At 37.0% G+C, this 25,152-nt stretch overlaps 1 protein-coding gene across 15 annotated transcripts in view; it reads right to left on the minus strand.

Moving 5' to 3' along the window:
* The window catches only part of LOC105146732 (protein turtle), a 302,876-nt gene that overhangs the window by 207,679 nt on the left and 70,045 nt on the right, over nt 1-25,152 (minus strand). For all 15 annotated transcript variants that reach the window (XM_087412975.1, XM_087412976.1, XM_087412979.1 and 12 more), the window contains one exon: nt 7,672-7,729. The gene's annotated coding sequence lies outside the window, so the exon portion shown is untranslated. The remainder of the gene's footprint in view (nt 1-7,671; nt 7,730-25,152) is intronic.

Here is a 25,152-nt window from a genome sequence, read left to right on the forward strand (position 1 = left end):
CTGAAGCATCTAAAAATTTAGTTACAGATCAGAAAATAATTTTGTTTGGACCATCAAAATAATTATGTAAAATATTTAAACTGGTTGCTAGAATGTTAAAATTTTTGGCAACAATGTCATCAATATTTAAACGTCTACATAATTATTTTTACGGTCCAACGAAATTATATATTTTCAAATTTGTATCCAACTAAATTTTTAGAAAAATCATTATTTCAGCAAAATCAAATGTATTGTTTGAACAGACTTGTTTTTGTTGAATATTCTTTATAGAAACGATTCCTCTTTTTCGATTTAGCAAACGAAATTATAAAAGTATATTCTTGTTATATCCACAAGCAGGGTCTTTCTCATTTTCTGTTTCTTGTCGATGTCACTCATGTAAGAAAATATCTACTTGGAAGACTTATAAGTCTTCGGTTGAAACACAACGACTAAATAAGCGAAGGTGAAACGCGAACACAGCGGGAACAACAAGAAGAAACCATACTTTGATACCGGAAGTGGTCACGATCTATGTCAATACATACATGCTCAAGTGCACGATGCACCTGGGTCTCGCAAGCAACTAGTAAAAAAGTAATCTTATATCCCATTTTAATAGAGAGAGAGAGAGAGAGAGAGAGAGAGAGAGAGAGAGAGAGAGAGAGAGAGAGAGAGAGAACAATAAAGACGTTGCATCAAACTCGGCCTTTCTACTGATCGTAAGAACGCAATTACATTCATGCTACTCATAAAATAAAAGACGTCCCATTGTCTCTTTATGTTTCTCTCTACAGCGTACGAAGATAACGACTTTTCCGAAAATGATGACGTTTACGCCAACTTTGCTGTAAGTGGCATCTTCCCGAGAACACGGTAATTTCTAACACGAAGTCTCATAATCACGTATTGCGTTGCAACCCTCCGCGAAATTTCAAATTCAATGAGTGTGAAGTAATAAATTTCAACCAACAATCATTCGAGAGGTCGGCTTTTAATGATCCTGTCACGAGCTCGTACCTATGATATTACCTATGAACCTGATCGATTAGGTAATGTTTCGTGACTTTTTTCTTTTCTCATCTCTATGATTTCGCGAGACCGAAGTGATCAATTTATTTTATTATTTTCCTGATCTTCCAATTTTTAATAAAATTCTTTTGTCTCAGCTCTATTTATTCGTAATTTTTAATGAGAAATATGCGAATAAATGCGATTCTTTGTTCGAGGCTGCTGTGCTATTTGTTGTACAAAGAACGAATTCTCGCGTTGGCAATATTTAGCAGTGATTAAAGATACATTTGAATTCTTTTTCTAAATAAAAATTACTTTAATCAACAAGCATTATGATAACATGTGCATTTGTTTTTTTATATTTTCAAGAAAATATATAATTGTATTACGAGACAGCACAATAATAAGCGTTTGAAAATCTTTCATTGGTGTCTGTCCATTGATCGTTTCATTATTATATGAGTGAATGATAGAGAAAAGGAATACAAGAAACAAAAGACCGAAACTAAGTCATATCAAGCCATCTTTCCCAGCTCTGTCACCTCTGCACCCGTACGTCTTCATACTTTCAGGAGTAAGAAGTCGCTTTCCAGCCCGTAAAAGTGAATGCATAAAAGTGCACGTCGCGAATGCATAAAATGGCGAATAAACTCCGTCGTAGAATATTCGTGCTTACTTCTTTCTCCCTCTCTTTCCAGTTTCTCTTTTCTCTCGCATTTCCCCCGTTCTTCCGCTTTCTTAGCTCCCGTCTGACGTTGCATACGAGCTTGCACATTCACCTTGTACTTTTACCCCTCCCCCTCCCCCTCCCCCTCCCCAACCGGCACAGAACTATATCGCGCAGAATGCGTCTATACTCGAATCTATCGACTTTCACGCGCCTGCCATCCGGACCAATCTTGCACCCCCATCCCCGTAAAGATCCTAACGTTGCGGGGTAAGTGCCAGGAAGCTTGCATACTCTCCGCACCTTTGACAATATCGACTATGTTCGAGTCCTGAGATTTTCATCGGTGCATCCGCCGATTTTCGAGTGAAAGACTGCGAACAACACGATGGGAGAACGGTAGGATTTTCAGAACATGGAAAGTCCTCGCGAAGAATGTGTATGTAAAATAAAAGATCACAAGTTTTTGTATGCGAAAGGTGTCTTGTTTCTCAAGAAAAGATCTCAGATGAGATATTTATATGATCCTATCGTCATTACTTATCTTACAATTAGTTTCTACAACGACATATATAGACCAAACGTTCCCACGTTTTTCAGTGATGAGGGATGAAGCCGGAAATGACAGTTTAAGGTTTTTCATTTTCTGATTAGGCTTAATTCGATGTTTCACCAAATGGACTTTATCTATTGATGCTTTCTAGCAAGCGACAGTGTGACACAATAATCATCTTCGTTTAACATCAAATAACAAGGATGTAATAATTCACTTGTGTTATATTGTATCATCTGTATCTCTTGCTGGAAAGAATCCTATAATTTCATCCATAATATAATATGAGATCTAGGCTCTAGTCAATAAAATCATCACAATAATCATGCCGACATATCTGTGTGTATATGTTTATTCAAATATATATTATAATAGATTAATTGCGTAATTAATATTTATATATATATTTATATATATTTATTATATATTTATATATATATTTGAATAAACATATACACACCAATAACATGTGTTCTTATTGGCATAATTATTGCGATGATTTAATTCATTCATAATGTCATGGGCGAAGTCCAGTGAATGAAATATCAGATTAAGCTTAATCACAAGTTAACCAGATAATGAAAAATTGAACCTAAGTGACGTTGAGTATCTGTGCTATCTCACACCCTGCGACTGTCAAAAGCACTTCTCTCTCTCTCTCTTTCTCAAGATAGAAAAAGGTGTAACGGAATCATGATCCATCTTAAACTGCCGGCTTCAAGCTATGGACAGAATGCTTGGCCTATGCGTATATATACGTATAACATATGTTGACTTTGTAGCTTTTTTCAATATTAAAATGTATTCTCGATGCCAGCAAGGAACGATAAGTGAGTCACGTGTGGAGCTCGATGCATTTAGCTCGAAAGAGTCTTTACTGTATTTTTCCTGGCCGCGCAAAAGGCGCAGAGGCGTGCTAGGAATATAGGCATACACTTTATCTGCTAGCACTATATGCGTATGGAACGCGTATAAAATTGCGCTCATATATCATAGCGAGATCAAGGCGGCCGGATATTCGCGCTTTTTGCATTATCCTTCAATAACTCGGAAACTCTATATCGTCGCGCGACGAAGTTCCCGTTCTCTTTCCTTTTAGTCAATCCCGATTGTATCAGCCTCCTTTAGATACCGGATGTAAGATATTGCGCAACATCATCGATAGCAAACCACGCAACGTAGTCCTTTTAACCATAATCCTTTTAATCGGCGCTTAAAGCAAGTGCGAACGATACGTTCGTTCCTTGAAAGAGAATCGAGAATAAATGCCATCATGAAAAGCGAAATGTATAGTTAAGCACAATGGCTCCTCGGAAAACGGTACAGCGTGGAAGATGAAGGGGATGTAGCGAGTTTCACTCGTGTTCGCACTTTATATGCCGGTTCGCGCGTGCAAACAATCAGCATACAGCTCTCTCTCTCTCTCTCTCTCTCTATTTCTATTTCTCTCTCTCTCTTTCTCTCTCTATGCGCTTGCTCGCTACACGTCGTCGACGCGGAAAGACGTTGCGGGCGAAGTGAGAATGTAAATCAGATGACGCGCGGAGTCGCGGAGTTACACGACTCAAGCAGTATGAAAGGAACACACCGTCTTTAACACACCGTAACGCAGACAGACGTTTCGCCGACAGCACAGTTCAAAATTTCTTTCCGTTTATCTTGCAATAAAACCTCGCGATATTCCTTAGATATTCATTCTTCGTTTCTTGGATATTTTCAAATCGCGAATGTGTACGCGCGCGCGCGCGCGCTCACATTCGCGACTTGAGAAAGATTTCGCATGACAATATTGAATGATGTCCTACTACAATATTATTCGATAATGTATAGGGAAGAAAGGTGAGAGGTGAATCCGTTTGATTGATACGAAATTTGCATTGAAATACATACATTGGTACGTCTCGCCACGACGTTATTGTAGGGCGAAAATAGGGGCGTCGGATGATTCGTTCGGTCGTGGACCCGCGATCGAATCTCGCGAACGTCACGGCGATCGGAAAACGCGATTGAAAATATTTACGAGGATATAGGTGTCAGGGCGCATCATCGTCCGTTTCCCGCGGTATTCGAGACAGGTATATCCGTTCCGAAAGCCTTTTGCGTCTGACCGGGTTCGATTGATCGTTCTACCTCCGGCTGGTATATATTCGAACACACAATGCGGCTCGACTTTAATATATCGCCGATATTACCGGCTTGCGGAAACGCGCTGAGAAGGAGTAACGTGGAAACGGGATTCAGGGAACGAACACGCGGTAAAAGAGAGAAAAGGGGAAAAAGGAAAACAAAAACAAAAAAGGGAGAGAGAGAGAGAGAGAGAGGAAGTACGTGAAAGAGCCTGTGGAAGTTCACACAGGTTTTGAGAGGAAACGGTATTTCATAAAATCAACAGATAAAGCGACGATATAATAATATCGATGAACACGACTGGCTTTTTGAAGCCCCCAATTTCACTAACTGGCTCACTCCGCGTGAATTGCAAACTGTCGTTAAACGACAGTTCGCAATCGGTTATTTGCATTTTCAACTGCTCGTATTACTCATATACTCATTACTCAGTAATATGTGACGTACGAAAAATCGTTTTCAATCACTGAAAAAGCGAAGAGAGCGCCCTACAAAATGTAAATAACCAATTAAACGGCGGAGCTGCATTTAAATGAAGTCAGGGCATGCAAAGCTTGGCCGAGGGGCAAGCTTAAGGATTATTCGTCTTTAAATTATTTTCCGTACCGATTCCTCGTCTCTCCCGGTAATCGCAAGCCAGCTGCAACGTGCATGAATAAATTAAGATACTCGGTGCAGCTTTAGCGAGGAGAGGAAACTGCACCTTCAAAGAAAAGTTATCTCATCGGTCGCCGTGGACGATGGAGATAACATATGGATCGCTGCACGTGTTGAAGCGAGGTAAATTATTTATGAATTTTTTTTTTAATTTTTATTTACATTTAACAAAAAAAACCAAAAAAGAACCCGATTATCCAACAATATTTTTTTTTAATCGATCATTCATCGGTCGCCCGTCCCCTTATTGCCGAGCTCGTGGTTTGATTAATTCCCCGGTGCGGAAAACCATTTTCCCATTCATTCCCGAAACGTCGTCCATCCCCTTTTTTTCGTGTCCGTCCTGTGCGTCTATTCAGGCGCAAAGAACCGCCGCGACACGGGGTTGATTTCAATTAAGCACGCTAACTCCACCGAGACACCCTTTTTTTCCCTCAGCCGCCGCGCCATGTCGCCAATGCTTGCATTCAGCGCGCTGAAAGAAGTCTACTTGCGGCGATGTCGGCACAAAAATTTTACCCCGCTTATTTTGCCCGCTGACGGAAACACAGGATGCCGGTGTCAGGCAACGAGATGATGAAACACAACCGAAAACATTCGCAACCATCACACTCTCCATCGAGAGACATTAATATATGAGACCAACAAAAATAATTTTAAATTTAAAATCGTCTTGTCTCTGAATATGCAGCGGATATATATGTATCTTATAGATTTTATAGAATTGTTAGTAGATACATAAGTTTTCGGTTGACAATCCGGCGTCCACCGCGACTTCCGCGTTATAACATTGTCAAGAAACGGATACCAATCTTCAACGGAAACTACACGATATGTACGAACGTATAGACGTTATACAAACGTATGTATTCATCTTGAAACGTAGAGACGGAAAAGATGTCCCTTGGCAGAAGGAAGGTTTCATGTCGTTTCAACGATGCCAATATTATCCTCGAGTCTCCTCAAAAACGAGTCTTTCGCGACATACGCGCTTCGTTCTGCTGGAAAAATATTTATTCGACCACGATGGAAAGGAGAAGTCTCCCTATACTTATGATATACAGATGCACAGTGTACAACCTGTGTTCCGTGACTGTATGTGCGTGCATCGGCGGTCCCTTTTGGTTTCGCCAGGAACGAGAAGTCTCAATCCGCTTGGAGCAACGAGAGAACATGGACTCGGGAGTCCGAGAATGACGCTAGGAATGAAGTAAAATGTGGAACGTACGTTTCAACATAAACATCTGATTTCATGGAGCACTTTTTGTGAGCAAATTGTGCGACTGGTACCTTGGAAAAGAATGTACTCTCACAAGGGCGTGTGTATATGTGAGTCTCATCTCGCTTGTACAATTTGTGTGTGTGTGTGTGTGTGTGTGTGTGTGTGTACAATAAACAAATGTGTGTGTATATATATATACACATACACATATTGTTTATTTGCTACAATAATGACACAACTCAAAAAACAAAGAAAATAAGTTTGAATTATTAAAATTTTGTCATTTTTAATTTTTAAATGCAATTTAATTGAAATAACTAATTGTAGAGAAATAAAAGTATGTTCTTTTAAAATATGTACAAAATATGTATACTTTTCTTTTTTTTTCATTCTTTTTTGCAATTAAAAAAATGACAATTTTTGTGTTATGTCGTTGTTAGAGCAAATGAGTAATATATAATAGACGCATATATATAAACGCGAATAAGTTGAATGTGAGCGTATAACATAATTCCATAGGAGTCGAGAATGTTCAAATATTTTGAAAGTATATGTGATGTCTCCACACGAAAGAACGATTTTGCTAAAGTTTTTAAACAAATTTAACTAGAAGATTTGAAAACAATTTTATCAAAATAATTCTGTAAGACGCTCAAGTTGATTTGTTAGAATATTACAATTTTTTGTAGCATCGCTCTCATCATATTTAAGTTTTCTACCTACAATGATTATTTTAATGATCCTACACACAAAATTATTTTCAGAGCTGCCTCTAACTAAATTTTTAAATATTTCAGTAAAATTGTTCTTTCCGTAGAATTGTTTCCTTATAATGTAATTTCCAATGCTCTTTGCGAAGAATAACGACAAAATGGCAATAGGAATTTCCATTCGTTAAATATTTTCCTTCGTAAGAGATTTTAATGACTTTAAAGGGACCGTTTACAAAGTGTCATTAAGGTTCTTATCAAATTTAGACTGAAAACATATTCCACGTTACTCATTAGATCAAACAATTAGATGAAACAGTTTTAATGAAATTTCTTATCGTCAAGCGACTGGACAATTTTCGAATGAAACACTTGGCACCTATGTCTGACACGAAGTTCCATTTCGCGTACATGTAGTTGGCAAAGGACGAAATAAATCGGCAGGCTGCAGCCATGGTCGATTTGATTTCGATCCTGAAACGGGCGAGAGCACATCCGAGACTCACGTTAATTACTAGCAATTTCGGCATTTCGCTGCTCTTTAAACACCGTCTTGGGAATTAAGCGCGGTGCTATATTGTCGATAGAGAGAGAATGAGCAGCATACGAGAGAGAGAGAGAGAGAGAGAGAGAGAGAGAGAGAGAGAGAGGAGGGGGGAAGAACAGGGAGATAGAGACGCTCGTTTCTTGCAGCAGCGTTTACAATTTATAATCCTATTATAGGATTTGGGATACTCACCGGTGTACGTCACTCCAAGTCGACGAAGCGAAAGCCCCTCTCAAAAGGTATCCGAGCTCTTAAACACAAAAAGAAAAGGAACTTGAGTACGTAAGTAATGCGACCACTCGAGCGTTAATTATGGTCACGTTAATAACGCGACTTATATTATAATTACGCTATTGTGGCTGAAATAAAGATACTTATCGAAAACATATTATATTAAAGCGTACACAGTAAAATTATTTTGTATTTATGTTAAAATCGATCCTTATTAAAATTTTTGTGTTAAACTTTTAACATATTCGAGTATTCGTTAATTTAACATAATTTAATTGCTTTATTTGAGTATTTTGCGTTACATTGATATTTTCAATATTTGTTAAAATAACACAATTTATAAATAAATAAATAATTAACATAAAAGTATTGATTTTTAAAATATAAATATTAAGGTAAATTAATAAAATGTCTAATTAACTTAATATATCATAAACGTTAATTTTACTAAACAATTATAATTAATAATATATTATTATTAATTTAATAAATGTTAATTTAATATATTATATTATAAATGTTAGTTTAATCTATTATAAATGTTAATTTATCATAAACTGGAGAAATATGCTTCCACAATTTGCTTACAAATTGTGAGTGTTATATTTTTTGAGTTCATTTCACACATAATATTTGTGTTACTTCCTAACATGTTCATCTTGTTGATCTACAAAAATTTAAATGGACCGTTTGAGAGATACGTGAAATGTGTTCAACACATTTTTGAACAATGACTTATATTCGTAAAACAACATATAAACGATATTTGAAAAAATATTTAAATTAAATACAAAAAATATGTTTCATCACAATAAGGACAATAGTAAGTGCAACATTAGTTACAGCAACGGTCTCGTAATATATCGAGAGTAATATTCGTAGATATTCGTAGATCCGTATAAGATTGATTATTTCCACAGAAAGTATATCATTAATGTCTTTACACGCGCGAGAAAAGAGTGGCAGGGCGTTAATTGATTTTTTATTCGACAAAGCTGCCAGAAGCACTTCAACGTCCCGTAGAGGAAAACGAGCAGCTCGCGATGGAAATCCTCGTGAAAATAGCGTATCCAGTAACTGGCGGATCTGAAATCCTCTCAGCGGAAATCTTTCTTCACTGGAATATTTAGCGGCCGAGTGAATCGCAATGGATGCAACGAAAATGCATGGGAAAAATCGCTCCTTCCGTCGGGCGGGAGTTTGAAAGTTCCTCAGAAAAACACTTTAATTTCGCGTGAAATAGCGTCACTGTTTTTTACCAAAACTTGAGCGATCTCACGTGGAAGCTGCATCGATGTTCTCTCAATCAAAAGAAACTCTTTTTCTCAAATTATGAACGACAGGCATGTATACAAACATCTCACTACAGTGTTCACGCAAACGATAATTCATGCTCAAACGTAATGCCGTTCATTTTAACGAAGTTGCGGACAAACCGAAACGCGAAAGTTCCGGTAAAATTAATTTTCTCACACGACCCTTGTAGTCCCAAAACGGAGATCGCAAGAACTCGGTGCAACTAAATGCGAGGCGCACGTGCAATTCATTTCGCTCATTCATTATAGATTTTAATACCACTCGCGTTGGGATCCCATCATAAATTAAATTCTGACAGACGAAACTCCGACGGTATAGTCGAATCTGCGGAATACGATGCGATCTAGCGGAAACACGAAGATCGTAATTTTTGGAGATGAATCCTCCGATTTCCCAAGTATGATACGCGCTTTATAGTCAATGAGCTCATTTTAATTTTGTTAATTTTAATTTTCTCTAATTTTAATTCCGCACAACGAACTGAATTTTAATGAATTTCAACAGTAAGCGCGGAAGGGACATTTCATACAAACAAATATTTAGAATATTTTCTCTATTCAAATATTACAATTTAAACGCATGCAAAACGACACAGCATGTATTCTAATGCACGTGATATCTGTAATGCAATATGTACACGTAAAATTTGTGACACGCAGAGATGTACGAGATAACTATGGCATTTATTAAAATTCTATTAAACAACATAATGAGAACAATGTAATTGCTTCATATATGATATTACGAACAAGTTTCAAACATGATTGCAAGAGATGAGAGCGCGAATTGCGGAATGGTAAATATTAAGAATTACGCCAATGCGGATTCACCAACGAGCTCGGGGTGTGTTCATGTGACTGTGACGTTCACACACACTTCCGACATCCCAGAACATATCCCAGGAGTGCACGCGAGGAGAAGCCATTAAGTGGCACCAACCAGTTTTCCCGTCGTTTCTTCGCGATACCACCGGCTGGCAATATATTTTCTCTCCCTTTTAATTACACGCATTACTTACGCTCGTTAATTAGCCTCTAGCCGAGGATCAGAAAACCGGGAGGGTGAGTGCCAGACATCGGATGCAAGCATTTGCGTCAAGTACTACGCGCTCCGTTTTCCCCTTCCCACCTTTGCGAGAAGAAATCTTTCCCTTCCCTCGATTATAATGTCAATCTCACGATCTTTCCGCTAAATTAAAAGAACTTGTAATTTATTTTCAATTAGAGAAATAAAATAATTATTGCAATTGTACGTAAAAATAAAATTAAGTAACTGTTAGGGAAATTTTATTGGCTTCTCGATTAAGTAACTTATGCAACACAAAATTGGCTCGATCAATTAATAGCTACTAGCAACTTATTCATTTTCAATGAATTATATAAAGGGAGATTTATTTAACTCTGATATGAATAGTAGCACAATTTAGAATGCTGCTTAATTGTGCTCTAAAATTAATCACCTTAACGCTAGAAAATTTTGAAATCCTCATCGATATTGTACACAAATGAATTTTTAAAGGAATGCATAAATACTTTAATCCAAGAATATTTTATGTTTAGAATAGCGCCAAGAATAAACAATTTCCGAATAACAATAAATTATTCGTAAAATAAAATAAATTTTATTCTTAGTGTTCAAAACAAATTTTATTTTAATAAAAGAATAAAGTTGCACTCGTTCAACATTAAATATGCTTATATTAGCATTATTTTTTCTGCAATGATACCTTTTGTCAACTTACTTCAAAGTTGCAATATAACTGACAGATATATTAGGACGAGCTGAATATTTCATCCATTCTTAAAGATTGAACCACATTTAGAGGTATGTTCCATGAATACAACAGTTCACTCACAAAACCACCATCAATTGTCATTCGCTACATCCATGCACTTCCGATATCTTGATATTACTGATACACACTGTTGCCACCTGCCAGCGAATTTTCAAACGTAATTTCTTAATCCAAGAATAAATAGTTTGTAAATAATGCGATTGAGTTTGTTAGAATCATATAATGATTTTAGAAATAAAGAAAACAATTTTAAGAATAAAAAAAATATACTTTGCATAAATCTATTTATTATTGATGCCAGTGAACATTTATAATTGAAGAGAACATTTTATATTTAAATGAAAGTAAACAGCATTCAAGAATAAAAATATACGTGAATCAAGAATTCATTTTTTTCTATGTGTACAGTACTTTTCCCCCAACTTTTCTCGTACTCAAGAAAGCCGACTTCTTCCCTGCTTTAAAATGTAAAGAAAACGACGCAACCTCCGGGGAAGTAGACGACAACAAGGAGGAAGAAGAATAAGATCGTCGGTAAATCGTCGGCGGAAAATCAGTCCTCAGTGATTTTTATACGGCGACATTTCGCGATGTATCCCTATGATACGCCGAGCGCTAAGTTGAAAAGGAATAAGAGGAAAGCGCGTTCTTCTCTCTATTTGCATCGAAGCTTGCTGCTCTCCTTTCTTCGCGGTCTCAATTATCGATGCGCCATTGTCGGCTGCCTTTTCCAATTTGCCGAGTGGCACTCCAACATACAGTTGCTGAATACAGTGAACTACTTATAAAAATGGGATATAGATATCGCATCTAAATATATTTCAAAATCATCCGATTCATTGAACGTCAAGCGTTTCGATTTGCACACGAATCGTGTGACACGATGATGCATTTGTGTAATATGACGTTTGGCGAAACTGTAGAATCAGATAGAATCAGGTAAATATAGAAGCACTTTCCATATTTCGCTCGATTTCCGGTCCGCGATGCCACGCTATGACGTACAAAGAACTGGCAAACTAATAACGGACATGTTATCCTCTTTTGAAATATCTTTCGTTGAAGTATCGTCTCCATATAGTTCGTGATCTACAGCTCTCTCCTGACGTCGCGACTGCTCATATCGAGAGGATGCTTCATGAAGACACATGCACCGAGCTGCCGAGAAATACAGAGTAACGGATCCGTGCTAATAATTTTACAAGTTGGTCGATAAATTTCTAGTAAGGAGGTACGAGACCGTACCATGAAAATCGTAAGCGTAGAAACGCGGGGATTTGACCGTATATCACAACGGTGCGCTAGGGGAAAAAACTTTACCACCCATTGCTAGGAAATATAGCACCCCACGGTATAGGAAGGATCCTGTAGTGTGCACCGCCCGCTGCTGTCTTATACGTGAATATAACTACTGGTTATATAGTACAAGTGACTACGATAAAATATAAGCAGAGCCGGACTGTTATTTCGACATTTCGGACAGAACGAAATATTGTAATATATCACTTTATGCGTGCTTTATAGACTTTTTGCGAAAATGTGTCATATTTTTAGATACAATCAAAATTTTTCTCTTTCTAGTCTATTATTTCGTTATAAAGTCAAAACAAGTATGAAATACGCACAAACATGGATGAGCAAATTTTTTTAATAGACATGGACAATATTGCGAATACGAATTCAAATGTATGTAATCGATATAAATACATCAAAGGAATAGAACGTGTTATGCTTGTTTGCATTATTAATGTTCATTTATGATCATTCGTCCTTATTTGATCCAGATTCATCTTAAAGTAAACTTAACATTAGGAAAATTTTATTTTTCCTTTTAATGATATTAAATAGATTCAAATTATTTTCGTCTGTCGCAAAAAATTCTTAAATTTATTAAAAACTTAACAAAACAAAGCATAACCCTCGAGTCCTCGACTACAGCAACGAATCATTTGGATCCGAAATGAAAATTTTAGTTGGTACAATTTCTAAATTGTAGGTAAAAAACATCTTTCTATCAATCGCCATAAAGTACACAAAGGCATTTACTTGCATTTTGTATTTTAAATAGGGCGCTTTAAAACTCAGATGTAACTTTTTTTAATCCCGGCTGAGGCAATATTTTTCGCAATAAATTATTTTACTAAAAGTAATTTAAGATGCTTATAATAGCATAAAATTATTAATATTTTTCTATGACGGTTATTAAAAGGATTAGCATCATAGAAGGATATTAAATTCACCCTGAAATACTTAAGCACTAAGATCCGCTTCGACCTACATGATTATTTCTCTTAACCCCCCTTCAGACCGGATTTTATTTATCATGTTAAAAAGTTTTTTTATTCAATTCGAGGGCACTTTAATAAGTAATAAGTAATAAATTTATACTAGATAATTAACTTTTTCCAAAATTTTGACTATTTATCCAACATATATATTATTATAATATATACATTTGATCTCAGAGAATGTCGATAGAATTAAATAATTTTAACGGATAATATCTTCAAATTTGATGTACATTATACGAGTTTGAAGAGATTAATTGATTTATTTAGATACGCTCGTCGATCTATTATAATACGAATTATAATTGTTTTCTTTTTTTTAGAATTTAATCGAGAGATTAACAAAGAACCGTGCGAATGTCTCTTTGGAGTAGTTACTTCGCTTTTACTCGTGTGACCCATTACACCAGTTACACCATCAGATTGAACTACGCCTTTCAAAGGGGTCTGACGAATATAGAAGTGTGTCATCCAGTCATGACAACGACTTCGCGTGGCGTACTTTTACCAATGGCTCGTTTCACTTTCGCACGGGATCTACCCGTCAGAGTCATTCGCGGTACTCGTCCGCGATGTAAGTTAAGTTCGCTCGCTTTCTCTCTCCGTGAACTTGAAATCGAATTATACACGCTTACGCAGCCAAGCGGTTACGCAATTCGTCGTAATCCCGGCGCGTCGATATCTGCGACACCACAGCATCAGGATGAAGCTATTGGAAATACTGACAGCTCTTTGCCAATCAATCTTCAGCAATCTACACTTTTCTCCTTATTTCGTTGTAAGTTTTATAGCATTTTCATACGAGTTTTTATTAAACCTTAAATGCTTTTTCCTTGCTTTTTCATTGCTTACTTAACTTTTTTTTATTAATAAAGATACGTACATTTGTTTAATCAAGCATCATTATATTCCTTAATGACTGGCGTTTCGATTAAATAAACTTTTTTACAATATATTTATTTTTATAAAAGTAATTTTTATAAACAATCGAATTGGGTAGATTATCATATTGCAGTGGCATTTATGGATTACGCTATTATATATTATTTAGTTGTCAAAAATTTATCCATTGTTTTAGTATAAAATAACGATATATTCAGAAGGAGCGGTGGCGACTTAAATTAAGTTGACACTACAGATTTAACAATGTAATATGTTAATGTTGAATTAAAATATTATAATAAAGAACATCATCTGATAAAATTTCTGCTAAGAATAAATGGGCATTGCAATGTGCAAACAAGCCGCAGATGAAATTTGCACGTAACACAAGCGAATTGTATAATAGGATTGCTCAGCGCAGGAGTTGTACACCGCAAATTAGATCTGCTTGATTTCTGATAACATTTACAAACTCTCGGTTAGTTTATACACGTACACACGCCCCGATTAACGAATTACCTGCCGCGCGTCCCCGTCGTCCTCGAAGGAAATGAAGTCGAAGCGACGCCGGAAAATTGGAGACACAGGCGAGAGGAATGGAACCAGATTTATCGCTTAGGATCTCTGCTTGAGTCTCTAGCAGTAATATCCGACGGTGATTCAACTCGTCTCGAGGGTGTCTTCGGAGTACAATAACAGAATAATCACTATTCCCAATAGGTATACAGTCATTAAAATGCGACATTAATTATTATTAGTGATACCCGCGATTAGGAAAAGTCGAACTTCGCCATCCTACGTCAATAAAGATAAATGATAAGCATGAAGATAGATTATAGCTTTTGAACTGTTTGTCAACTAATCTGTCATTGCCACACTAAAAGAAAAGACTGGTTGCCGCAACAAATTAGATGGCACAGCGTTTTTAATTGGCTGCAACAGCCAATTTTTGGTTGCGTTAGGCTAACCGCAATGTCAGTATAAGAATTTTGATAGACTTAACACAACCAAAAATTGGCTGCTGCAACCAATTAAAAATATTATGCCACATTCGCCCAATCTTTTCTTTCAGTACATTTAATTTCGTCGTTGTCTACAAAATTACAATGCATGGTGCTTCTTCCCACACTCCTAATCTACTACAAAGAAAGAAACAAGCATGCTTCAAACAAACAATGTTCTACAAAGGCTTTCATGTTTTATATTTGTTCTATTGTGTCCTAAGCAACACTCTAGCAAGTGCTTACAGTGTCGTCGTGCCAGCTACAAAAATACCAGCTCCACACGCGCCGGTGATCGCGCTAATTATGAGAACAAGATGAGCGTGTGGTGAAAAAAAAATCCATGGAGGTCACGAAGAAAGAAAGGGCCGAGGGCCCTGAAAAATTCCCCTTGCAGCACGTCTGTAACGAGTACAATGCGCAACGCGCGATTCCCACCGACATCACGATATCGTGAATTCTCACAGAGCAGAGAGTGCGTTCACTCCGCGCTCGAGGAGTCGTCGACCGTTAATCTTGACACGTGGAATATCCTGTCGCGCACTGTCGATCACGCCTATCGATTATTTACTAGCGCGATCGCCATTGTCCAACTTGTCGCGGGATCGAGATACGTCGTTTCATTGTCTCGCGTATGCCGCAGATAAACCAATTGCGTCTGCAGTTGACGTAAACGCGTTTGGTTGTGGTAACTATTCCGTTTGTGTACGGTTTATTCATTAAAAATGATTAGAATCGTTTCTGACTGTTATATACTGCAATGTATGTAACATTAACGCTGCGATATTAACTGAACTAAATGAGTTTTGGGTCCTGCATACAATGGAAGAAATATTATAAATAAGAATAAATATAAGAGAAATAAAAAAATTTACGAATAGAGATTAAACGTAATGCACAAATACGACAAAAGATATAACATGTCTCGTATCTTATTTGTATATTTTATTTGTATTATATTGTTTTATTTATATTCCTAATTTTTTCTCTTTTATATCTCCTTTATCTTTGATATTTAATATTTATTCCTAATATTTCTTTCATTGTACGCAGGGCCTTATTTTCATTTATATTGATATCTTCAACGAATACAATAAATATTATTACAATAGCGACCGTGCTATACAATACTAAATACTAAATACGGAGACATTTCAAATAAAAAAAAACTGTAAGCCGTAATTAGCTTAAAAATTCTTATCTTTCAGAACTTTGCCTGTTGTTCTCCGGTGCATAATCTCATGATAAAATCATCTGGAATAGGAGAAGAGAATAGTTTCGAGCATGTGCTCTTGTTAAGTGCATAAGCATACTTTAGTAGTATAAGATGTGCGCGTAAGAGCGAGATATCGGAAAAGGGCCCCGATCCCGTAAGACCGCATGAAGTAAGCACTGTTCAGCAGACATGTTAATCTCGCCCGTATATATGAACACCAGGGACCGCGTTAGCTTCTACGACCTATCCTTGACTGCGATAATAGCGCTATTTATATGTAGAACTCGGTATTCTCACGACGATACACGTAACGCAGGACAAATGTGTGCACCTGCCGAAGCGTATCTGCGCAAGGAGGACGTCTCCTAAAAGGCCGCGCGCTGTATACAATACAACTGAATCCACCGACACAATTGCGCAACGGATAACGACTTCTATAAAGTGCAAAGAGAACTTCTAGTAGCGAGAACGGAAAATGTGAAAGAACCGCTTTACGATGCGATAGCATACTCGATAAGGTATGTAAGTACACCCCAGCGAGATGATTTCTCGTTTCGCTTATAAATCAGAAATGATGCAATCGCTGGTTTCAGGCTGGCAAAAGTTTCAAGTAATCGACTTTCAATCTTTAAAACGAAAATTTCACGTATTATATCTCTACACTTATAATCTTAAGGAAACATTCATAATATAATCTTAACGAAAGATAAACTTTATATTTTAATAGCATAACAGAAATTTAATCTCAACGTTTTCTCGAAGTATTAGAAAGTATAAGAAATCAGAATTACAGTTTTTCAACACAATGATCTTTGGCGAGATTCCCCAAAGAGTTTTGCAAAAATTTGTTCTCACGCGACCTGCGGTAACAGATTTTTTTTTAGAACGTCAACGAATGAAATTTATATTCGCGTATCATCGTCACGACAATTACTTTATAGTCATACATTTCAATAAGCTAGAGATTCTGTAATGGAGATTGACTGTGGCGAACGTGCAATCGCGCCGGTGCTTCGATCGACATAACCGATTGCAACGCTGTGCAACCCGATGCATTAACTGCAGCTGCTGCAGCATTTCTGCATAGGACGGACTCGAGAGCAGGATATTACATTATGCGCATATGGGTCACATAAATACATCGATCTCATTAGTCGCCGATAACAATCGGGCCAATTCATCCGATCGCCGTCAATGACAAAATTACTGAGTGAGCACACAACGACATTTAATTATTCGGTGACCTAAATCAAAGTACTCATGCATTTAATCTGACTAATTTTCTCAAGCTACGTACTCTCTCTCCTCTCTCTCTCGCTCTCATTGCATCTTGTTATTATGAGATCACATCTTATATCTAATAAATATAAATAAATCATATCTAAAAACATAACAAAATACCAAGAGAAAAAAAAACAAGCTGTAATCACATATATTTTTAAATAACGTGATGACATACAGTATGAATAACATATTTTTTGATAAAATTATTATCTCGTTAAAAATTACTTCATTTTGTAATATATATGCTAATGTATAACGTAATATGATATGGACAAATTACATCTATTAATGACTGCCCTATTAATTAATCATGATAAAAAAACGCTAATAAGACTTCGCTCGTTTCACCTATAATAGCTCATTAGCTAATCCGTACTGTACGTCCGGTTGATGCAAAAAATTACAGACAGCTATTACCGACAACCTGAACAGGAAAATCAGGAAAACTAGCCCATGTCTGATTATCTCGTTGGCAGAACGACCTCATTGGCAGAAGAATCGATGCTTGCCTATATTCCGACATTCTAATTAAGCTTTGGCTAATGAAAGAAACATTTGCAAAAGTTTTTGTGGATATAGTAACGTTCAATAAATTACACTTGTTTGCTAAACTAGAAAATAACTCACTTTTATTAACGTGCATTTACAGAAAAAGAAAGAGAGAGAGAGAGAATCACTAAATTTTCAGAAAATTACTGAATTATCTCTCTAAATTTCTTGGAGTAAAATTCCACTCAAAAAATGGAGTGATTACTAAGTCATTCATGCTGGAGTGACTTTTTCATTCATGTAAAGTGAATCTTCCATTCATATTTGAGGGAATATTTCCATTCGTAATTAAAGAATGAATCTGATATTCTGTATTGTGACAATTGAAAATATTCATACGTTAAGCAAGAAGAAATTCAGTAAGCAAGTCACACTGATCATTGTCTCATTGACCTATTGAATACGTTGTATTTTGTTGAGTCGTTATATATTATATAAAAATGTTGACAATGTCTCTTTCAAAGATAGAATAATAATAAGAATTTACGTATACTGAGTTCCAATATTGTTCTTGAATAAGATTCCTAGTCTCATTCTAAAGTCAGCTTGACATATTTCACGTGGAACAAATGAAACGTTTGTTATAATTGGAGGTAAACATTTACCCTTATAAAAAATGAAATGCTACTCTATTTCGAGTGGCAATATTTTCACTATCGATTGAAAATTTTTTAAATAAATTCTCGCTTGTTTTAGATGAGATTTATTCTGAAAAATTTAGAGAACAAATCTGAAATCTAAATTCTTTTTACACTCAATGAATCAACGATTAATTCAATTGCTGAAAAAAAAGAGGGAATTTTTATTTTATTTGTTTTCATTGTAATACGCGAAATAAAAGCGACAAAAGTGTTATAAGGTCACAGATGTGCAGCCATTCGCGACTCTCGTAGAAACTTAAGACCGGCAAGATAGCTAGAGCCGGTCTAATAGCACTTGCTCGAATATCCCGGGACTTGTATCATGGTGGATGGGGCTGAAGTTACTAACTAAACGAGTTTCTCACTAACAAACCCACTGGCACGAAACGATGTCGCTGACAGTCGAGGCTTACAAGGGAATCGGTAGAGAGGTTGCGTTAATATTGTTCAGAAGTTCGCGCTACGTGAGGTATAATGAGGCTGAGTGTAGGAGAGAAAGCGGAAGATAGGATGCGAGGTTATCCAATAAACCAAAACAATAAGTTTGACAATGAGTTTAGTACTGGAAATAGATGCCGATGATGGAAATAATCGAAAGTGCGTGGCATTGCAAGTGCGATCAAACCGCCATTGTAGTATACACAATAAAATGCAATGAACTATTCATAACAATAACTTTTTTTTGTATGTATAACGAAAACGATACACTGAAAAAATAGTGAATTTTAACGTTTGTTTGAATAGTTTTAAGTAAATATTTACTGTACACATATATTCATTTGACACAAAAAAACCATTAATTTGATTTAACGATCTTTTTTTTTATTAAATACATACTTATTTACTGTAAATAAATGTTTATTTATTTTTAATATTCAAAGAAATATGTATTAAGATTTAATAAATTTTTTCAATAACGTCTAATATAAAAAATATAAATGTTTTCTTAGAATTTATCCTGAAAATATGACAGTCGTGGAACAATATTGTATTTCGAAGAATTTTAATGTAAGTCTCTCTCATTCATTAATAAAACTACAATGAAGTGTAAAATAAGTTTGATCAATTTTACTGAAGTGAATAATAAAAATCTTCAAAATATTGTATACCACAACTATCACACTTTCAAAGTAAATTTTAAAAAAAGATTCTCTCCGTGTATGTATCATATATTCCAATTTTACAAGTGTAAGTATTGAGAAGAAAATGAGTTGCTTTTATACATTTATATAAATGGAATACTACTTAAAAAAAAATTTTATATCTCCTCCTTTTCTACATTTAATGTATCCAGTACATTAAATAAAACAATACATTTAAGAAAACATTCGATTAGAATGCAAAGAGCAATATTGTAAGAATCGAAATGTCCCATGTAGAATAAAATTGCATCGAACATTCACACGTGCCTAAAATAAAAACAGTTCTGAGCAAGAATATCGCGCGTTTCCTTATCCCGAGCTTTCCTGCAGCGCAAGATGCTCATCCTTTTTACTTTCATTCGCAAACGGTGAACCTCGATTGCGATGAAGATGCGGCTACGAAGGACAGGGGACGAAAGGAACGAGAATGAAGGACGGGGGTGGCGCACTCGACAACTTGTGGATCGTTTCATTATCCTGAAGTGGTACTCGCGCAACTTCTAAAGTTCACCGTACAGAAGTCGGGCCATCCGCCGAGGCGGAATAATCATATCACTTAGCGCAAAGACGAAGAGTCTTTGGCGACGGCCGCCGAGTCTTGACACGGTCCTGGAGCTTAGCTAGGCATTCGCTGGACGTGCCTCGCGAATCTCAGCTTCAAAATTCCTGTCCGCCACCTCTCTATTGTCTTCTCCCCTGAGATACACACCCATAAAAGACCCTGTTTAGAGCTCTACGCGTTGTCATTCAGCGCCGCGTATAATAACTTGGAGGCTGCGTGGTTCGCATACCGTCGCGTTATCTTCCGCGGAACGATAGTAGTTCGACGAGGCGGTTGCGCGTAATCTTATTTTCCACCGTTTAATTTCCCCTCGAGTCACGATAACGGTCCTTCCGAGCGCAGCAATTTACGCGCCGTTGCGACCTGCGTAAAAAAAAAAATCGCAATCGGAGCATTCTCGTCGATCCCAAGCGCCCAATTTCTCGTTCCTGCGCGAGAAGTTTTACCGCATCATGCGTAATGACCGCGGTGGGTGGTTCTATTTTCACCGTTGGTATCGTAAAATGCGGAAACGGAAATCACGGAAGATTAAATCCCTTCCACGATATTTAGATCGTCTTAAGCGCTTTCAATGTGGAGACATCTCTACAATGAGATATCCATCTTCTGACTTTCGCATAAAAGCGATGGCAAATTTGTCGTGCTCTCGTGAAGATTCGAATAGAATGTAATAAAGTAATGGATGCAACGCTATAGAATATGCACCAAGAATTTTCAAGTCTCGGAATCATAAAAGTATTTGTCTTTCTGCCAAAAAGTGGAGCACGCTCGGTGAACTAAAAGACTTAGTTTTCTACTTAAAAGATTGATTGAATTTTGCCAAATCCACTTGAATATAGATTCTTTACATTTTAGCAATCTGATATTTGTTGTTTAATTCTGATAAAACTAGAGTCTGTTCTTTTTGAACTGAACTTCTTGCACGGTTTATTTTTCCTTCTTTTCTCTTCACGTTGGAGAAAAAAGGAAGAGACGAATCGTACAAGAAGTTCAACTAAAAACAACAGACTTTAAATGAGACATGATTTTTATTTTGTTTCTTTAGTTTACAGGTAATTTCACAGTTATACATTGTTTTTCCCGTCAGATTTGCAACGCTAAAAACGTGAAACGACGGGTGGAACTCGTTTAAACCGCGAATACCCATGTAGGTGGAACCCAGATCCTACATTCTACCATTTACGAGCAATCGCGTTCTCCACAAAGTTTCGTCGAGAAACTGAAGGCGGAGGAGGCTCGCAAAAACGATGAACGCCGAGATGGGTTTGTTCGCGGTGCAGCATGGTGAAAGAGAAAAAGGGGATGAAAAAAAATAAGAAGGCTAGAAGATATACTTGCGCGTGGAGAAGCGAGAAAAAGATACAAAGCGCAGAGACGAGGTGCGGTAAGCCAGTAATTAAATTTGCAACTGTTAATCAAGTTCGAGCGAACGGATCGATGCCAGACGAGAACCACAGCGGTTGTGAAAGAGGGAGGTTCGGTGGACGGGGATGATGGAAGTGAAACGCTCGTTGCCAAAAAGAGAGACAGCAGAACGTCGGTCAATAAAATCGGACAAACAGCCCGATCGAGCGGGAGGAAGTAACACTTGAAGTTTTTGATTGGAGATAACCGTAGCAATGATCGGGAGAAACAAATGTAAAGAGATAGAGAATGTAGAGAGAGAACGAAAGAGACGCGGAGAAAAGAATCATTATTTTTCAATTACATAATGATTTATTTCCTGCATATCTATTGGTCTAATCGCGCGGACGGTGTGTCCATCAGTTGTTATTTGTTCTGTCACTCATACATAAAAATCGACACGCATCCGTGAGTACGTGCTGCGTCTCACGGTTTTCGTCTATGATCCTTGCCCTTCATTCTCATACGCACGCTCTCGAGAACAACGGAAATACGAGCCATTACGGACGATCAAGGGGAACGCCGTGAGGGCAGAGAACACGACGCTTACGTAGCATCGCCGTCACGATTATTATTATCCTTCCCGTGCGCGAATTACGCGTAATTTTACGGATTAATCGACGTGTCGCGTTACGACGCAATTCAGAGCGGAACAACGGAGACAAAGTGTCCATACGCAATCGCAGTCGGTAAATTAACGACGCGTGTCGGGCTGAGCCCCAGGGTTAAAAAACTAACTGCGTCCGTGAGATCGTTGCACACATCGCTGGTGAGCTCGACGAGATATTCGCCCAAAAACCCGAAAAATAATACGAATTCGTCCGACAGATTGACAGGCCGATTTAAAAAGAGATTGCGAGCACCCGCTAACTATCGGCAAAATCCGATATCAAATTTCCCCGAGAACGTGGGCCTATCACGATCGAACTGACAATACAGGGACGAATTTTTAAACTTGGCTATAAAAAAAAATTCGTCGTATCATTATACAATAAAGATATCTGAACAGAGTTGTCAGAAATTTCCTCTTATTTTAAGATTCCATAATTTTTTCTTGATTGATCCAAACAAAATTTTATGAATTTCCTTGAAGATTTCGATAAAAAAAGCTTTTTGAATTTTTTTGTATTTTTTTATCCCGATCTGGAAACTATTAAATATTTTATTGAAACAGTAATTTCATGTAGCAATATAAATCACTATTAATATTGCTGATATCGTTTTCATTTAATTGTTAAGTTGGTAGTATTCCAAAACTGCGTAAGTGTGATGTAGGCATATTAAATTTCTTTAAAGCCAAGAATTTTAATTTTCCAGAAAATTTTGCAAAATTTCCTGACTTTTCCTTGATTTCTCCAATTTCCAAGTTTGTAGCAACTCTGCTGAAAATATTGCTGAGTATAGCAACTAAGAAAATCAGCCATTTAAAAGCATGCCCATTTCTAAAATTTGCAACGTAGACCGTTTAGTGTGCACAAGTACTTAATTGGGCGATGGACTTTAATGGGTTAAACGCGACCAAACTGGCAAAGCAAAATAGCCGATGGAAGCAACCAGAAATAACGAAATGTGTAAGTGACTCGTTCATGGCGGTTAATATTCGTTCTTTAATCTGCTTGAATTTTTGTCCAGCCAACATGGTTGAGGACCATGAGCCATGAAAATGTCACAACGTATTCAAGCATCTGATAGCGCGAAACGTAACAGGACTTAACATGAGTGTATATTCAAAACGCCCTATTCGCTGTTTGTAGATAATTATGCGATTAGTTCAACAGATAGCAATAGTTCGTGCAGGTTGTCCGTCTAACTCGATTGCATCAGTTTGTTGCTCAATTTGTCCATTCTGTTATCATCAATAAAGCAAAATGCAGAATGTCGTGGTCGTGTTGTAACATTTCATAAATAAGCAACTGTTTCCCATAACTATCAAAAAATGATTATTAATTTCAGTAGTTCATTGTTTTGTTGTAGTTCAATGGTTATTAATTTTTGTAGCTCTACATCATTTATATTTTACAACATTATATATTTTATAGATTATATTTTTGTCACTATGTTTATGATCAAAGAGAGGAAACTCTTTATAAAGTCGAATCAATATAGCCAACCCAAACATACTGAGTGTACACACATCGATTGTAACATTTTTTTAATGCTTTTATTCCAGATAATAGATTCTAATTTAATTTTAGATTCTAATTTTAACTTGTTAAACATCGTGGAAAAAAGTATATAAGCAGATAAGTAAATAAGTAGATAAGTAAATAAGTAGATAAGTCTATTGTTTGGAAAATATAATTCTACATGTAGTTATTATATATCAATAAATGTTAATAAACTTATAAGCTTACAAAATAACATCGCATTTTATTTTACTAACATTTTTTCACAAAAAAGAGGAAAACTTAGGTCGTATATATAATATTCGCGGAATGTTACTTTGTTTAATCTTTACCGCACCTACATAAAGATTTAAATATGCCCCATATTTTTTTATTAAATATTTCCTCTTTTAAGTACAACATTAATTTTCAATTTTGGACTCAGCAAAAATAAAAAAAAAATCCCAAAGCTTACTAAGGACATAATAGAGTTCAGTTTACCTTACATGAGCGTGCGGAAATTGGCCTGTGGACCAATATACCGTTTCAGCCACAAATGGACTAAATATTTGCGCCGCATTAATTGCAACGGCCAGCGCCTCGATACTTGACTAATTGATATTTGTGAAGTGGTCAGCGTGCGGTAATTCCACCAGCATTCCGCTAATTAAAATATGACGCGATCTCCTCCCCCCTCCCCACCCTCATCCCCACCCAACAACAAGATCGTGCTTGTAAATTCGACCGGGGCAACATGCGTCGATACACGTCGCCGTCGTTGTCGTTATCGTTATCATCATCGTCATCGTCGCCGTCGTCGTCGTCGTCACCCTTGTAGTCACTGCATTGAATATCCGGTTGATGCATACCGTGCGTTACAACGCGACGCGATGATGCCGGGCATTTTCCGCGCTGCGGAAATCGATCAACGCCGATGGTGCGGCGACGGAAACATCAACTGACTTTGTGATTCGTCGATAACTCGCGCGCTGTCGTGCTGGCCCCGTAGTGTGCCAATCAACGATTTACACAGGGGTTTTCCACATCCCGGAAATAACCCGCAAATCTCTGATTGGCACCTCAATCGAGTAAATCAGACGACGGTCGGATAGCCAGCGATTGTTACAAACATAGATATTTGACAACGACCGGTTATTGCGGTCGAACGGTCGTCAATGTTGTAATGAGATATTTGCGGGCACCTCGGAGTTAAACAAAGTTAACGGATTACCGTTTGCACTGCAGCTGTGTACTCT

This window comes from Acromyrmex echinatior, chromosome 14 (assembly GCF_024713525.1).
Source record: "Acromyrmex echinatior isolate Ae372 chromosome 14, ASM2471352v2, whole genome shotgun sequence".
NCBI classification, from domain to species: domain Eukaryota; kingdom Metazoa; phylum Arthropoda; class Insecta; order Hymenoptera; family Formicidae; genus Acromyrmex; species Acromyrmex echinatior.